Source organism: Lactuca sativa, chromosome 6, assembly GCF_002870075.4.
Source record: "Lactuca sativa cultivar Salinas chromosome 6, Lsat_Salinas_v11, whole genome shotgun sequence".
NCBI classification, from domain to species: domain Eukaryota; kingdom Viridiplantae; phylum Streptophyta; class Magnoliopsida; order Asterales; family Asteraceae; genus Lactuca; species Lactuca sativa.
The window spans coordinates 144,742,008-144,755,449 of record NC_056628.2 but is presented as its reverse complement, the minus strand read 5'-3'; the positions used below and the strand labels follow the sequence as shown (position 1 = coordinate 144,755,449).

Sequence of the window (13,442 nt, the reverse complement as noted above, 5' to 3'; positions counted from 1 at the left end):
AAAAGTCGGGATTTGGACTAAAACCCCAAAAAAATGCATAACACAGGGACTATTTTTGCAATTTTGTCTTTAAACAAAATCAACTTCATAACTCAGTAAAAAGTTGCGTCTTCAAGTTTACTCAACTACTTAAAAGTTGAAAATCCACTTTCGATGATTATTTAACGAAGAGCATTTCATATAAGGCTAAAAGGAGTGGGGGTCGCTACCCCACTCGTTACACTCGCTAGAAGCCCTTCAACACCACCCCCTAGTGTTCGCTAGGGCAGTCGCCAACCTCCATTCGTTACAAACTTGGCGAGAAGTGAGAGAATTAAAAGAGTGGATCTGATTGGTTGAATTGGTTTTGACCGAATTGCGATGAATTCCCTTTGTATTAATTAATTTCTCTTTCTTTTCTTTTTTATTCCTCTGCTTTTCTTGAAATTTCTTGCAGCATAATCTTAATCATCTCACCTATAAAATCTCAAATCCGGATTCTAAAACCCATACCAGATTTCAACTGCAAGTGTAAAACAACAAACAATCCAACAAGTTTTAGATTAAAAAATGCACTTTTCCAGTGATCTTACTTTTATTTTGGAAGCTTTTTTTAGTTTATCAATGGCTATCAAACAAGATAAAGCATTCGGAATGGACCTTGGTACAACTTACAGTTTTGTCGGGGTATGGCGCCGTTTAAAGTTATCTCTAGCCCGGTGAGAAGCCGATGATTGTTGCTATTATAAAAGCGAATAGAAACAGTTTGCTCCGGATGAAATCTCGTCTATGGTGTTGGTGAAGATGAAGGAGACTTTTTCGGCGTATTTCAATGAGCCAACGGCGGCAGCAGCGATTGCATATGGTTTGTATACGGCGGCGATTGCGTATGGTTTGGAGAAGAAGTCATCGTAAACAGGGGAGCAAAATGTTTTATTTTTCGATTTGGGTGGTGGGACGTTTGATGTGTCATTGTTGACGATTGAAGAATGAATTTTTTGAAGTGAAGTCCACCGCCGACGACACCCATTTGGGCAACGCCACGACGCTGCGATGGCTGAGGACGGCGTGCGAGAGGGCGAAACGGACATTATCGTCTTCTTCCTAAACCATCATTGAAGTTTATTTTTTGTTCAGCGAAATAGATTTCTATGCAACGATAACATGTTTTAGATTAAAATAATAAAATTTGTTTAATATTTAAAAAATGTATCTATATTAAAATAAAATAATTTAATTAAATTAGAAAAATAAAATAAAATAAGTGGAATGTTAGAAGTGTTATCCTTCCATACAAAATGTTATTATTAGATGCTAAACGGTCAAAAATGAAGTGACACTTTAAAATCTGACTTGACAAAATGTTAAAAGTGTTATCACTCCCTTTCCATCTAAATAATAGTAATATTTACCTTTAATGTATATTTTTGAAATGTAATTGAGTCATGTATTAAAAGACTGAAAATGTATATCGATGAAGTAAGAAATAAAAAATCTAGCGAGACAAAACATAAATAAATAAATAGTTTTTATAAAATTTCAATCGAAATAAATAATGTAAATATTACAAAAAAATTAAAATTAAAACTAAAATAGTTAATTATATATTTGATTAGACATTTTTATTGAGCTTTGTCAAATACGGAGAACAATGTAAATAAAACTCTTTAAAGTCGGTAGTATGCAGCGAAAACAGAGAGAAAATTTTTCTCTTATCCTGAAACACCATTATCTGAGTGGAAAATGGGTGACGGAAAAGAGTGAGAGGAGTCTCTCTCTCTCTCTCTCTCTCTCTCTCTCTCTCTCTCTCCTCGTGTGATTGATCAATATTTTTTTCAGTTTTTTTTAATATTTATTAAATTATATATTTACTAAAAAGTTATCAAAAAAATATATCAAATCATTATGGTTTTTAATTTCCTATAAAATAAGTATAATATTTATATGAAATATATTTAAAAAAAGTGAGATTCTTCTCATATGCATTCTCAATTTTGGTGAGGGAAAAAAAATGCTGACATGATAAAGAAAAAGTGAAGGATACTTTCCACACAAACCTTTAGATCGAAGGTCATCCCCAATGCATTAAACTAATGGAGAGTTGAATAGAGTCTCAACTAAAAGAGAGACTATATATATTCAATTAAAATCTTAAAAAACCCACAACTTTTCATTACACATTCTATTCAACTGTTCAATGGTATTCAACTCCACATTCTCTCTTCTTTGTATTATATTCAATGGTATTCAACTCCACATTCTCTCTTCTTTGTATTATATTCAAATTTATTCTATTAAACTCTCATTAAACTCCCATTATGGATGACCTAATGAGAGTTTTTTTAGCACCACCCACATAATATCTTATTATTCGATTTGTACCATAAAAATTGTCAATTATACCCACTAAGCATCCAAAATTAATTAATGTATTTAATTTGATGATAAGTTGTCTTGTTTATTTAATTAATATATTTAATTTGACGTTTTTGGTCATGTCGCTTCATCATCAATATAAATTAAAAAGGTGATTCTAACTGCACGAACAAATTTCCATTTAGACAGATGGAGTGATGTATCTGACTAAAGGTTGTCAAGATCGGGATCTTACGTAGTATCGTTTTTGGGTTTACAAGATCGGGATCGGGATCGGGATCGAGATCCTAAGATCCTACAAAATAAATCTTAATTTTAATTTATAATTTTCAAACATGAAAAATATTTCAAACATTCAATTTTTCATTCAAAAGTTATAAAAACTTTTAAATATTAGTTACAAATCACAACACAAATGATAAAAAGTAAATTAATAAAAGGTAAAAGACATAAAATGGTAAAAAAAAAATAATAAAAAAATGTAGGATCAGATCGGATCCCGATCCTACGATTCTACCTGCGATCTTACCTCAAATACGATCCGTTTATAATTTGACTCGTTTTTCATACCTAAAATCGTACGATTCTACGATCAGAACCGCGATTTTGACAACCATGATTTAAATTTTTATTATTTATCTTATAATATTTACTTTTTTTCTTTTAATTTTTACTGTTTATATTATTAAATGAAGGTGGAGTAAACGTTTTATTCCAAAGATGTAACATTTTTATTTATACCCTTTTAAATATGCATGTACGTTATAAATCATTTATTTTGATTTTTTTAATTTAAATTTCTTTTATTTGAGCTTTTTATTTAATTTAACTTATAACTTTTAGTAATTAATATATATTGTATCTTTGAACACATAGATAACATTATTAGACCGAAGGGTGTTGGTGGGAAACTCCTCACTTTGAGAAGACCATTCTCCCCACTTTCATTTCCTTCACCTAAACTCAATGAATGAGTTGGAAACTTCCCTCATTATTTTTTAATTTTTTTTAAAATATATTTCCGATAAATATTATACTTATTTTGAAAAAAAAATGCATATTTTATACAAATACACCCGACACATAATGAGTATAGACAAACATAAAGTCTTTGTTGTTATGTCCGGTAATATGTTAAATAGTCATAAAAGAAATATTATCAATCATAAATGAATATAGAAAAACATATATGAAAATAAGATGACACATAATGAGTATAGACAAACATAAAGTCTTTGGTGTTATGTCTGGTAATATGTTAAACAATCATACAAGAAATATTATCAATCATAAATGAATATAGAAAAACATATGTGAAAATAAGATGACATAAAGTGAAAAAAAAAAAAATTAAATCAATAACTATACATAAATAAATGAACATAAATATCCAAAGTAATAGCATATCTTTTTTATTTTTAACAGTAAATAATTAAATATCTCTTATTTATGGAATTAAACCAATGACCTTCTAATTAGTTATTAGATTAAGAACCTTAATTTAAACCAAGTGGGTTAGCCTCATCTTTGTCCGTACCTATGGTTAAATAAATGTTGCTAAAACGAAATTCAAAAAGTTAGAAATTGGTCTATCATTAAAAATATAAATTTAAAGTAATAAAATATATATAATTAACATTTAATTAAAATAATTTTATTGAAAATGAATTGAATTTATAGTGACACTAAAAATAAAAATTATTAACATATATATTTAAAGATTTTTAAGATTATTTATTTCTATGGAACACCAAATAAACTATATATATTACATTTGCAACTGAAAATTATGTAAGATGAAGATAATAGTAAAATTTTTAAAAACCTTAAAAAAATCAAGTTAGGAGTTAAATTTTAAGAAATTTGAACGACTACAACCCATCACATTATACATATTATAAAAAAAAATAGTTTTCCTTTCACCACATCAATTTGAAACTCTTAACTCTTCATATTTCTATATAATTTACTTAATTCATTAACTTAAATATGTTGTTATTTATAAACATTATCATAAATGAAAGACTTCTTGAATTATCAATATGATATACTAAATTTGTTGACTTCAATATAGTGCTAAATACATAATCTAAATTAATATATTAAATAAACTTCAAAATATAGTGTAAAAATCAAAACCTAAACTAAAATATCAAATAAAGTTTTAAAAATTCAACGCATATTTTTTAAAATAGTTAAAAGGAAAATATTAGATACGATAAATATAAAAATCTTAAATCTAAAAGTCGTATTAACTAAAAGATGTCCAAAAACTATTTTTTATAATAACTAAAACTCAATTAAGCTATTTTTAAATTGATTTACCATAATAATTAAAAATAACGTAATGTTATAAATTAAATTATGTTAAATTACAAACAGTGGTTGATAATTTAAATAATCCAGGAAGAACTTTTTCTTTTACCACATCATTTTGAAACTCATAACTCTTCGTATTTCCACATAATATTTAATTTTTTTAACTTAAATATGTTGTTATCTATAAACATTATCATAAGTTGAATACTTCTTGAATTATCAATATGTTATACTAAATTTGATGACTTCAATATAGTGTTAAATGTATAACCTAATTAATATATCAAACAAACATAAAAATAAAATGTAATGTTTAAAAACTAAAGTAATAAAAATCCAACATATGTTTTTTAAAATAGTTGAAAGGAAATTACTAAATGCGATAAATATAATAACTAAAATTCAATTAAGTTTTTTTTTAAATTAATTTATAATAATAATAGTTAAAAATAACATAGAATTATAAAATAAATTATGTTACGTTACAAACAATGGTTAATAAATTACATAATATTTATGATGAAATAAAAACATCATAAAAAAAGTTTAAAATTTAATAAATTATAACAATAGTTAATTAAAATAGTGAGTATTATAACTTTTTTTTTTGGAAAGAGAACGTCCTTAACAAAGGTTTAATGCCCAAATAATCCTTGGATGCAAATATAAAGTTATGCATCATGCCCTAGAATACTACGATAATTTAAAATATGGGTCAATAATTTATTTATCATATATTTCATGTCTTACTAAGTCACCACAACTAATTTTATACATACGTAAAGTATGAGCAGATACCATTAAATGATTTGATTTTAATAAATGTTATATTATTTATTGTCCAAATTAATTTTAATTTTTCATCAACTAAACGTAATTATTATTATTTTATAGTTAATAAAAATGACATGAATATTTTCAATAACATATGATTACCAAAAATTTAATCGTATAATTTTATTCTGCACAATGTGTGGATATTCGCCTAGTATATATTATACAAACGATGTAGTACGATGGATTTAAATACCTAAGTTTATATATCTTGTAAGGTATATTCACACACACATACATACAAATATATATATATATATATATATATATATATATATATATATATATATATATATATATATATATATATATATATATATATATATATATTGAAATTTGAGTGAATAAAATATATAAGGGTATATTTTATAACTTGCATCTAAGCTAAAGGAGCTAAAATAAAAATATATATATAAAAGCAATTGAAATTGCGAAAATAACAAATGTGTAATCATCAAATTATACACGATGCTAATAGGAGCACTCAATTTAAAATTGTCTTCCTGTCTTCTCACACTTATTATATATATATATATATATATATATATATATATATATATATATATATATATATATATATATATATATATATATATATATATATATATATATATATATATATATATTAAATCCAAAAGGAGCTTAAAAATAATAGTATTTTTTTAGGCTTTAGGTCTTTGCCACAAAAGTTTGCTGAATTTGACACTTGTAGTCTTTAAAATCAAAAATTTTATATTTTTGCCTTTTAACTTAAGGTTTTTGCTATATATCTTTAATGACTTTAACACTTTTAGTCCTTACAATCAAAGGTTTTATATTTTGGTGTTTTTGCCACAAATCTTTAATGAATTTAACACTTTTGTCATCATAGTCATAACTTTTACATTTTGATATCAAAAACACAAAAAACCTCCTTTAAAATTTTGCCACCATATTTTTCCAACTTTGACAACTTTAACATTATTCCAATGACATTTTTGGATTTTCTCCACCAATGTCAATTCTTTTCGTTATACACTTTTGACATCTAATTTTAGGTGTTGTCGACTTTCTCTCCTATTTATAGTGATTTACAATTTCAGCACATATCTTTTAAAGTTTGCCGATTTTTTCCATATTACTCCAAAAGCGACGTAGCCGCGAGTTCTTTACTAGTTTGAATTAAAATTGTCTTCCAACTCTTGAGTACATTTGAAAAAGCTCATTTTCACTTATTCGTTTTTACATAATAATTAAAAAACTAAGTTATAAAAAATCGTTAGTTACATAACTTTATTGATTTCTGTATGATTAAATTGTCGGACACGTAATTTTATTAAAAAAATATATTAAAACATATTAGAAATGTCATATATATATATATATATATATATATATATATATATATATATATATATATATATATATATATATATATATATTCTAACCGGATATTATGTGAATGTATGTATTATTGTTTGTCAATAATTTCACTTATTTTAAGAAATTGATTACTATATATTATTGAATTAAATATAATTGAAAAATACCATCTAATTTAACCAGAAAAGTATTTTAATCAATTAATATAGATTTAATAAAGGAAATTTGCATATTTTAAAGGATCATAGATTTCATTAATTTTAAAAATCCGATTTTACGAATTATAAGGTTTTTAATTCGGACATTCTGACAGAATATGTTTCAGTATGTTCAAAAATAAAAATATTCTAGATAAAATAATAAAAATATTCTTGAACATATTTTTTGATCATGACTTTAAAAATTTCTTGTAGAATAACAAATTCTCGAACCAGCAATTGAAGAATTAAAACAAAAATTACATTAATTCTTATACAATACATGTAATAATTGCTAAGAATTACATTTATTGTTAAATAATAAAACTAAAAAACTTTCAAATCGGGAAAAAAAACATCAAAATCTAACAAATACACTAATTAATTCTAAAAGAATAATGTTGTTAATAAACACTTTCAATTTTGTTGTCCGTTCTTCAAGCGCCAACTTCTGTGGAAACAAATCCAATTGTAGTTTAGAATCCAATAACGCATTAGCAAATGATAAATAAAAAACTATATTCCTTTAGAAAATTTTCAGACTTGTTAATTGCACCAAAACCAATAACCAAAAATGATAGAACATGTATAATCAATGAGAAAATATTCATATTCCATTCCAACAGAATTAGAATTCATGTTTCCATTCCGATAGAATTTGAATTTGTGATTCCATTCCGATAGAATTGAAATTGTATGATCTAATTAAAACTTCATACACAAATCCATGAAGGAGGAGTAACTACTTTTGTTTAGTGAAGAATGAACAATGATAATTATATAAAATATATATTATGTTTGAAGTCATTTAGTTTGTCATTTTATCTTCCCAGAACTTAAAGTTTGTCAATTAGATATAAATTTGACATTTGACTATGAAATTAGTCTTATTTACTTCATAATATTAAATAACCATTAGAAAAAATAATAAGAATATCAAACTCACAAAGCATTAATCTAGTAGAATAGGTGGAATAAAGAGAACTTGGCGGCAGTAGGAACATGAAACAAAAACATAGAAAACAAGACTTAGACTTAAAGTGTTTGTATCGTTTTATGTTTTTAATATATCGTAACTTTTTTTTTATGGTTTCTCTAACGTTTTTATTTTCAATTTAAATAATATGTTTTTATTTAAATAATGTGCTTTTATTTAAACTATGTGGGGACTCCCGCGTTGCGGGGGTCGGATGCGACAATTTTTTTCTTTGTTTGTTCTTTGTAAATGTCATTCGGTCAACTATTTGTTTATAGTTTGAGTTTTGTTATGGGGCAAGTCAATTTAAAAAAACATACATAGTCCCATTTTACTGTTATGAACCCTTTTAAAGTTGTATTTTTATATAAGTTCATAAGAATCATACAGCTTTCCTAATTGCACCTAGTCCAAATACGACCACTGTAGTTCCAGTTTTCACATTTGCAGCTTTCCAGGTAACAGCTACCCCTGAATTTTTTTTTTCATAAACTCAAATTCCCAAATGCATGATCTATTAATGTTCATTCATTTTATTACCAGTCTATATATTAAACATAGTAAAAGGCACATAAATATTAACAAAAGTTACCTGGTGATACTACAAATCAACGAAAAATGGCGGTGACAAATTCATCTTAAAAAAGCTTCATTCTTGATGCGTAGATTCATGTAGGTATTCCAGCGAACAACTGTTGTGCAACAATAAAAAATAAAAACAAAATTAGAAATGTAATCTTAAATAACAAAAAGACAAACATAGCATACATCCGATATAGAAGTTACCTTAAAGAATGGTGAAGTTGTGAAATCGGAGATCAAATCCGACAGCTGGTGTATGTATGGTTCTTCTTTCCTAAATGATAATGCACTTGGGGCATTTCACTCGTAAAAATGAAAAAAAAAATACATATAAATTGAAAATATATTGCCATTTGGGTCATTTTACTCGTAAAAATGGAAAATGCACCCAATAGCAATGTAGTTTGGTTTTTGAAAAAAAAATAAAAGAAATTACAAAAAAAAAAACCTGAAAAAAATGTGTAAATTTAAAGCTCATTGCTATTTATTGCATTTAGCAGCTAAAGATGGAAAAACAAAAAATGACTATGTACTTTGTTTTTCGGGAAAGGAATAAAAACAAAATCCAAAGTATATCGCTCTTTACTCAATCTACTACTTAAATATATTCAACATCAATCTGAGTTCAAAACCGTTGAAATAAAAAAAAAAGATTAACTATAAAAAGGATATGTAAGAGTTGTGTCATCCAAAATTGTTAAATTCAAATATTTTTAAGTATAAAAACATTATGCAAGGACATTTTCGTCCAAAACTGTTAAAAAAATTAACTATAAAATTAGTATGCAGGGGCAGTTTGGTCTAAAACTGTTAAAAACAATTTTCTTAAAGTTTAAAAACAATATGCATGTGCAGTTTCGTCCAAAAATCGTAAGATCAAAATATTTAACTATAGAAACAGTATGCAGGGGCAGTTTGGTCCAAAAATGTTAGAATCAAAAATTTGAAACTATAAAAATAGTATGTAGGGGCAGTATAAACCGGTTGAAGAGTGTCATCTCAAGTTACACCAAAGCATGTATAAAGTGCGAAATTACTTTAACCACTATATAGTTGGTTTTGAGAACTGACCTAAGTCCTTCTTCGCTTTCTCTTCTTGATAAGCAAATGCACATCCAATCTTTTGCATAGAAACATTGACCATTTGATCTCATGTCACATAATGAAGAGAAAACAAAAAGGTTAAAATTTTCTATAACCAATAGAAAACTCCAAGTAAGTTGCTATTATGGGTAAAAATTAAAGCATAGGGGTTATAATGTGAAAGAATTGGGAACTGTTTTTTTTTTCGAAAGAATTGAGAAACTTACTTCTGTCTTGTAGGTGAGGAAGAGTGGTCAGGTATGGCCGATACGGAACCGCCACCGGAACCCAAAAACGTTGTTGCCTTGCGATTTTGTTGGTCAACGAAGGCCACCTACCAGAGAACCAAACTCGATACATGGTGATGGTGAAGAAGTAGTAACATACGGTGAAAAGAGTTCAGAAAATTGTAACGAAATAAATTGCACAAACCTTTGACAAGGGCTTTGCTTTTTCAATGTTGTCCCAAATTGCAGAATGAAACACAGAGGAGGGACGATCGTAGAATCAAACCTACAAGTCAGACGATTGTAGAATGGGGGAGAACATGTTTCAAACTGCCGATTTTCTTTGGTTCAAAGTCAGGTGGAATAGGAATATTTCGACATCTTCTTCTTCGGTGGTGCGAATGGGGATCTCACCAGATCAGATCGTTTTTGGGCTTCCTCGCCACAGGTGGGACCGATTATGATATCCCCGCCTTATTTTGGGCTTCCCCGCCTTATGAAGCATTCGCTCTCCAATCATCCATAGTCGCTCTCAGAGGTAATTCCCTTATTTTATCTTCTTCTTCTTTAACTGGAGACACGCACGAAAATTGAAGCATTGGATCTGAAATCAAACTCAAAACGTTACACATACACAAATTGAAAGTCATCTCCATCCCCTGTTCTTGTGTAATACACCAGCAAAAAATAAAAAGAAGAATAAGATAAAAGAAGAGGGAAATCGATTTAAAAAAATAGGAAGGTCTGCATTCAAGTGTGGGACCTGCGATTCTTGGCGGTGTCGATCGGAACTGAGAACCTACAATCAAAAATATGGCCGGTAACAAACCCTTGTCGGACAGTGGTGAGAACAAATAGAATCGCCGACTTCTGCAGTGCCGGATAGTGAATCGACACATGTCGGATTCAGCTTCCCGTCGGAACGGCAGTACATCAAGGATCAGAAAGGAGAAATCTATGGAAAGCATGAGAGAGAGGGAAGCAAAAAAGACTGACTGTATGTAGGAAGTTAGCGGTGGAGACATCGATATCAGGTAAGCAGGTAGTGGAGAAAGAATATGGTGGCTTCAACGGGTTTCAGAGAACGCAGAGAACACGATGTAGATTAGAGGGAGATGGAGGGGAAGAAAGCAAGAAACCCTAAGTTTCTTTGTTTGAAACCTTGCTAGGTCTGTTGGAGTCAGCTGCATCATCTGCATTGTGTCTGGTGAAATCAGTTGCCTCTGTATGGTCCCGTCTTTAGACCAGAGAAGAAAATTTTGAAGTCGATAAGTTTAGATGAGTTTAGACGGAGATGGTGAAATTCGAATATGGTTAGATGAGAAAGCGAGTGGGGGAAGATAAGGAAGAGCCACCCGGGGAGCCGCGGGAACGACACGTATCAGACTCATCCTTATCTTTACGCCTGATAATAAATGAAGGGACCAAATTGTCAATACCACAAACTTTAGTGAAAAATCTGAACCATTAAAAATATGAAAACTCATGGGTCATTTTTGCAAAAAAATTCAAGATGTTCACTATTCCTAAGAAGTGCTCCCCTTTAATATATATATATATATATATATATATATATATATATATATATATATATATATATATATATATATATATATATATATATAAAAGAATATGTTTGTTTTTTTCTTTTAAATTTTAGCAATAAGAAATTCAACACAATTGTTTTTTCCTAATCACAACGAGCCATACAAAACCCAATAAAACATTTTTTCCCTTTTATCTACGTGCGATTGCAGAAATTCAGAGAATATAAGATTGGTTTTGTAAGTTCAAACATACCAGGAGGCTCTCGAAGGTGGGCGCCGTTGCTGGAGGGTGATACTAGAGCTAGGTTTCGCTGCTACTATACGGATGAATCAGTGGCAGTGGGACGAGGAAGATAAGATTGATGATGTATTCTCGACTTGTCGTTCGTTCCTAAAGGCTGTAGATGAAAAATAAAGATATGGACTGATTTCGGCGATGGGTGATGAGGCCGACAATTGAGATAGAGGATGAATAAGCGGCAATGGTGAAATTATGATGATGATTGATACGAGAGGTGTGTGTCGATCTAGGGTTTTTTAAAGTGGTGGGAATAAGAACGGATGTAAATAAAAAGAGGGAGAACTTGTTAAAAGTGATAGGATTCATAAATAATTGTCTAATATATAGGAATTTAATTATAATGTAACATTACACAAATACCCTATACAAATGATTGACCCACATTTATGCATACAATAACACAATAATTATTTTGAATACCTGAACCTAGCTCTTTCTCTCTCTTTCTCTCTCTCTCTCTCTCTCTCTCTCTATATATATATATATATATATATATATATATATATATATATATATATATATATATATATATATATATATATATATTAAAAATGTGACCTTCAATTCATTCAGAAAAATACCATTGAACTTAGCTCGCTTCTTTCATGAATCTTAGGCCTTTCGGTATGTATACCACGAAGGGTTCCGTTGTCTAGGTGGCCACGAACGTGGCTCGTGCACACTAGCCCGGACCTTCGTGGTTCATCGTGTTCGTGGTCGGTCGTTGTATGTATCACGAATTGAAACGGGCGAATGTTATTGGTTGTGGGATAATAAGTTAATGACCAATGGGGGGAGAGAAAACAATTTATCCGTTGAACGGCTAATTTTTTAAACAAATTTTCTATTTAAAAAAACAACTTCTATTTTTACCTATAAATATCACATTTTTACACTCAATATTTACACCATTCTTTTCTTTCTCTACACACAATACACACAACAATTTCATATCAATCAAAATGGATCCCAACCAAAACAACCCCCCCCCCCCCTCCCTAAACTTTAGAAATTGCAAACCGGATAACGCCTTTGCATTAGACACAACCCCTCGCCAATTCCCGACCATGGAATCACTTAAAGGTGGTTTTTTCAATTTGCTTCAAACCGGTTCCCCTATCCAACAAACAACACTTTTCCAACAATAATATCAACCTTTCCTGGCCTTCCAACAACAACTTCAACAATATCAAAGCTTTCCAAAAATTTCAACAACTCCAACAACAACAATTTCAACCACAACCATCACAACCCCCTCATTTGTCGGATTTTGTTTCGAAAACTCAACCTTCACCGCCACCTCAACCTACAAAAAAGGAAAAAAAACCGTCCTGACCCAACACCACCCAAGAAAGGGTACCATGACAAAAGACAAAGAAGAAAAGCTCGTAGAAGCATGGATTTCAGCTTCCTAAGACCCGATTGAAGGCGATAGTCAAACGTTCGGTTGTTTTTGGGAGAAAGTCTGTGCGGTGTTTTATGAGTTAACGAGAAGTAAAAGTCGAAATCCCGATCAAATTAGCTCAAAGTGGCACGATATTCGACTCACATGCACCGAGTTTGGAGGAATTTAAAACAACCTCCTAAACATACCAAAAAGCAGGTCAAATGATTTTGATGTTTTCAAGGCGGCTTTGGAGCAATTTGAAAAAACAACGG

The 13,442-nt window shown here is 29.2% G+C and overlaps 1 long non-coding RNA gene across 7 annotated transcripts; it reads right to left on the bottom strand.

Annotated features, from left to right (window-relative positions):
* Nucleotides 1–7,307: 7,307 nt before the first annotated feature.
* LOC111890506 (uncharacterized) lies at nucleotides 7,308–11,257 on the bottom strand. 7 transcript variants are annotated; one of them, XR_002849894.3, is made up of 7 exons: nucleotides 10,699–11,254; nucleotides 10,141–10,539; nucleotides 9,936–10,042; nucleotides 9,697–9,774; nucleotides 8,830–8,928; nucleotides 8,636–8,735; nucleotides 7,308–7,518 (listed from the first exon to the last, which is right to left on the bottom strand). It is a non-coding gene; the product is annotated as an uncharacterized LOC111890506 (long non-coding RNA). The 7 variants fall into 7 exon arrangements; XR_006184420.2 differs by having other exon boundaries at nucleotides 8,830–8,899; nucleotides 10,699–11,253; XR_002849891.3 differs by having other exon boundaries at nucleotides 8,830–10,042; nucleotides 10,699–10,845; nucleotides 10,932–11,257.
* Between the last annotated feature and the right edge of the window lie 2,185 nt (nucleotides 11,258–13,442).